Source organism: Octopus bimaculoides, chromosome 19 (genome assembly GCF_001194135.2).
Source record: "Octopus bimaculoides isolate UCB-OBI-ISO-001 chromosome 19, ASM119413v2, whole genome shotgun sequence".
Taxonomy (NCBI): Eukaryota; Metazoa; Mollusca; class Cephalopoda; order Octopoda; family Octopodidae; genus Octopus; species Octopus bimaculoides.
This window is the reverse complement of record NC_068999.1, coordinates 54,185,793-54,191,450: the sequence shown is the minus strand read 5'-3', so window position 1 is coordinate 54,191,450 and position 5,658 is coordinate 54,185,793. Positions and strand designations below refer to the sequence as shown.

Sequence of the window (5,658 nt, the reverse complement as noted above, 5' to 3'; positions counted from 1 at the left end):
TATATATATATATATATATATATATATATATACATATACATATACATGCGTGTGCGTGTAAGTATGTATGTGTGTATGTATGTATGCAAACATATATGTGTATACACATACACATATATTTACATGCATACATACGTATACTTTAAACCGACTGCATGTATACGTGTAAGAGCTTCAATGTAAGCGCATATGCTAGTGTGCATGTATTTGTGTATGTGTGTGTTTATTGTTTATGTGAGTGACCATATGTACTTCTGCACACACACACACACATTCACGTATATATATATATATACAATGAAAGTATGTGTAGACGGACGTATGCTGTGCATGTGACTAGGTGTGTACTCCAACCAGGATTAAATGTAGATACGGCATGACAACCTCCCCCACAACCAAGATATTTTTCTCATTATCACTTTTCTCTTCCAAAGAAATATTTTATTAAGAAAACAGTCACTGTGGCAGACGACAGACAGCAAACGGCAGACGATTTCGTACCGGCCATTAATTTATCGTCTGCTTGCAGAATTCACTGAAGAACCAACTCAGGTGAGAATGACTTTGTTTTTGGCGGTGTTCTTGTCTTTCATATTGTTATTGTTTTTACATGCTGTAATTTAGCCCCTGGTTAGCTCTGATCCAGTACAGTTATGATCAATAAGTGTTTAAGCCTTATCAATCTGGTCTTTGTGGTGGGGTGGTTGAAGGGCATTCAGATTCTGTATCTAGGATCACATTGTTAAATGGGTCCTTTTCCGTTTCTTTTCTTTTCTTTTCTTTGTTTCTTTCTTTCTTTCGTTCTTTCTTATTTTTGTTAAGACAATAAGGTGTGATTTGATGAAGATGGAGATTCGGGTGCTATTTCTTGCAATTATGACTTCCTCGTACGAGTATGTATAATGTGCGTGTGTTTGGGTGAGAGAGAGAGACAGACAGACACAGAGAGAGAACGAGAGAGAAAGAGAACGAGAGAGAGAGAAAGATTTAATTACTCGGTTAATTTTCGCTGTAATTAATATTGTGCAAAATCGTTACAGATCGAGACATTGCGGTATTTGTTTACATCTTTACGCTTTGAATTCAAATTTTAGCATGTCAACATTTCCTTTCATTTTTCCGATGCAAGGTGGAGAGAGTATCGAAAAGCCAGTATCGGTCAGGAATGACCAGAATGTATGACCTGTATGCTGTAGTTAGAAATCATCCATAGTATTTGTTACATCGCAGTATTTGTTAGTGTTATACTTTAAACAACCTTAACTACTGAACAATATAGAACGCGTAACCAAAATCTTTAACATAAGGTAACAACGTTGTGGAGATCTATAAATTTATGCACCAAAATATAAAAACGAAGTATTTCCACGTGTCTTGCGAGTAATTATTAATTCGGTAGTCTTGTTTATTACACGCTTTCATTACGTAACAGGGTTACATATGATTAGATTTAGCTCTGTTTAGCTTTCTATGACTTAGATAAGGGCAGTGTTTATCGGTTGCTAGTGTTGTTTGCACTGTTTTCTTGCGTATTGTAAGTACTCTACATATTATGTGTACGTAGTCAGAGCCTGTTAGCGCCACTTCTGGCGGAATTCTAGTTTAAGCACCCCATATAATCCGTCATCACTTTTTATTTTTTGGAATTTTCAGAAAATTTTTCCGAATTTGTATTCTATACACGGGATTATGCAAACAACAACAACAAAATTAATGTGTGATTTAAGCGCGATTTGCCCGTTATTTTTAGCACATCTCACGACCACCTGATACCTTCCTCGTTTCTTTGTCACTCTAACTTATATTGATGTTTTTCAGTCTTTTTTTTCTCACCATAAATACATTTAATGGAATGATGATGCACCCAAGAGTGGTCGATTGCTGGGATTCAGGTAAAAAATTCTGAGTGTTCGGTTTTTAAACGCGAATTCATGCGATTAGGAAACAAATTTTGTATTTTTTTTTTTTAAACCTTCCACGCTTCATATAAATCCTAAAAGCTTCACTCTTTACCGAATTTTTTTTTTTTAATCAGTGTTTAAATCACTATTTTACCACTCACTTTACTATTTGTTTCCGTGCGGCTAGCGTCCCTGAGTCCCCCATTCATCTTCATATAGAATACAAGGCTTGATTTTTTTTCTTTAGCAGCAATTGCTCGACTCATACTAAAGTACTGTGAGCGCCTAACACCCTGCCACCATTTAACATTGATCTATACTTGATCCAGGACTTGACGCACAGTCGAAGAGATGAACTTTGAAAAAGCACACCTAACAGGCATTTTCTAGATATTCTTGACTCAGTGCATACCTGAAGTTGCCCCTGTGTTCGTTTGTGCAGTCTTCGAATTGAAGCGTGTCATTGCGTATTCGGTACTGGATGTTTAATCTTACACACTTCAGTTTAGTTATTTGTCAGGGGGAAAGGATACCCGAATGCTTTGGGGAATGTTGCTTATAATAGGCCAAAGTTCTGTCCAGAGAAATGTGTTTCATTCATTCACTTAATGCTACAAACAAATCTGCGCAAAACATTAACCTTAAAGCTCTCTTAGGACTTTAGAAGACGTATACAGTAATGAGAATAAGAAAATAAAATAGTGAATGAAGTGAACCAAGAAGTATCAATTAATTAAATTTACACCTTTGGTGTGGAGAAAAAGTTATATTAATGGTGATTCTAATTATATTAAAATAGGCAGGTAGGAGTAAGAATCGTTCCAACGTCTGAGAATATGTCTTGCGGAATTTCTTCCGGCTCTTTGCCCTCGGAGTTCAAATCCCACTGAAGTCAATTTTGCCTTTGGCCCCTCTTGAACAAAATAAAGTTGCAATCAAGCACTGGGCTCAGTGGTATACTCTCCCTCAAATTTCAGATCTTGTTCCTATACATGAAACAATTAGGAATGCATATGCGTAGAGGGGGTAGAGAAAGACGAGACAGCAATTACTAATGTTAACTGAGATGAAGGTGCCGAGCAAAATGCTTAGCGGCATTTCGTCTATCTTTACGTTCCGAGCTCAAATTCTGCCGAGGTTGACTATGCCTCTCACCCCTTTCAGGGTCGATAAAGTAAAAACCACTAGAGCATTGTGGTTGAGGTAATCGACTATCCCACTTCCCTCGAAATTGTTGACCTTGTGCCAAAATTTGAAACCAATATTAATTGAAATGGTTAATGATGCTCATGAGAGACAATGTGCTGGTGGAATCTCTACACAATGTAGTACACTACCAGACATATACTGAGACATGGTTATCGACGATACATCTACTTTTTCAGCAGTTTCTTGTCTTGCCCGGGGAGAGGGGGATTCTATCTAAGGCGGCTAGCTGGTAAGATTCGTTAGTGAGTCGGACAAAATGCTTAGCAGCATTTCTTCCAGCTTCCCATGTTTTATGTGTAAATTCCGCCGTGATCAGCTTTACCTTTTATCCTTTCGAGATCGATAAAATAAATACTAGCTGAGCAGTGGGGTCGATGTAATAGACTAGACCCTAAAAATGTCAGGCCTTGTACCCTAGAAATGTCGGGCTTTGTACCTATAGTAGAAAGAGAAAAAGAAAAGCTTGTCGAAAGCAGGACTTCCTTGATGAAAAAAGGAAAATGAAAGCATTTTATGTGGGATGGCGAGCTCTACCAGGATTTCCTTGATAATAAAAAAAGGAAGAACAAACTTTATAAAAGTTGTTTTCTGCATGACGGAAAACAGTTTCTGGTGAGACACCAGCACATGGTGAATGTATGTAGACAGTTTCTTAACGCATGGCCAGAAGGTAAAAAAAAAATTGTGGAAGAAATACATATACTGTTGATTGTCAAAACTTAGTATATAATTTAATTATACAATCATTGAACAGGAGTAAAACCTTTTGATGCGTGGTACGATTGAGAACGAACAATTAGCTTAATATACAGGTTTTGTAGGTCATTTTCCCCAATTTTTCTTTGGTATAACTATTAATTTGACGAATATTGATACTTCCTCGTAAGACTGTAAACTAATCTTGTAATTTCATCGACGGACAGTTGTGTGTGTGTGTGTGTGTGTGTGCGCGCGCGTACTAGTACGAACACGCTATCTTTAAGATAGCATACTTTACAATGATTTGATATCATTGTATTTTATATTCCTATGGTGTATATATGTATGAGTATACATACGGTATGTATGTAGGATTACGTTGGCGAGACATGCAACATGAAGGAAGTTCTAATGTCAGTTGCGGAAAACGTAAAATAGAACTATAAGATAAAATGCAATTATTTCATAAGAACGTGCATTTATAAAGCAATGAGAAATTACTACAAAAATACTGCCAAAGAAGTTTGCTTCCCAACCACATGCCTCCTTCTATTCTAGCATGGGGCCAACCAAAGCCTTGTGAGTGGATTTGGTAGGTGGAAACTGAAAAGGGCCCATCGTGTGTGTGTGTGTGTGTGTGTGTGTGTGTGTGATTGTTCCTACTTGACAACTGGTGTTGGTGTGTTTACGTCCCCGTAACTTAGAAGTTCAGCAAAAGAGACCAATGGAATGTGTACAAGGCTTTAAAAAATAGTAGGTACTGGGGTCGATACGTTCGACTAAAATTCCTCAAAGTGGTGCCCCAGCATGGTCACAGTCTAATGACTGAAACAAGTAAAGGATAAAAGATATATATATATATATATAAATATGTATACGTGCACACTTCGATCTATTTTTAATGCTGTTAATATTCGTTACTGAACACAAGGCCATCATAAATATCAGTATCCTATCTATGTTAAGGGAAAATTTGAGCCCATCTCATTCACATTATTGTCACCCTTTTAATGCAAACCGAATGAAAGAAGTGAATTGTTTATATATAACAATGCAATTATATAATCAAATATTGTTGCATACAAAATGACAGTGAAGCAAGCCGATATAGAGACATTCAATAGCAATGTAATTTTATTTTTACTTATAGTAAAGCAAAGTGTATATCTACACAAATGTGCTCCATTGTTTCCTCATAACTTCCAGAAGAATGGATTTTTTAATGAAATTCTCCACAAATATGCTTCAGATGGTGTAGATTCCAACGATATCTTTCTTATGGTAAAGGTGTAAAAATACCATATCTGCTTAGATTGCTCTCTGTCTGACCTTTTACCATAAGAGAGATTTTTTCCTGCATGGTAACTTCAGCAAATTTGCGTTGAGAAGTTGAAATATGTCACGAGTATATATTCTAACTAACCGATAGTTCGCTTATACCTAAACACTGCTTGTCCCTGATACTACTGAATTTCTCCCGACCTGATGGTCTGGCATTCAAGGATGAATTAACTGCTATGATTAGGAACTTAAAATTTAGCGAGATCGTTGCCGGTGCCCCTGGGCCGGCTTGCGGGTGACACATGAGGTTTTTCGAGCGAGATCGTTGCCAGTGCCCCTGGACTGGCTCATGTGCGGGCGACACATGATATCTCTCGAGCGAGATCGATGCCAGTGCCCCTGGACTGGCTCTTGTGCGGGCGACACATGAAATCTTTAGAGCGGAATCGTGGCCAGTGCCCCTGGACTGGCTCATGTGCGGGCGACACATGATATCTTTCGAGCGAGATCGTTGCCGGTGCCCCTGGACTGGCTCTTGTGCGGGTGACACATGAAATGTTTCGAGCGG

General features: G+C 37.9%; 1 protein-coding gene across 1 annotated transcript in view; it reads left to right on the top strand.

Annotated features, from left to right (window-relative positions):
• Window positions 1-322: 322 nt before the first annotated feature.
• The window catches only part of LOC106875428 (Na(+)/H(+) exchanger beta), a 61,102-nt gene continuing 55,766 nt past the window's right edge, over window positions 323-5,658 (top strand). Inside the window, exon 1 of the mRNA XM_014923576.2 lies at window positions 323-552. The gene's annotated coding sequence lies outside the window, so the exon portion shown is untranslated. The remainder of the gene's footprint in view (window positions 553-5,658) is intronic.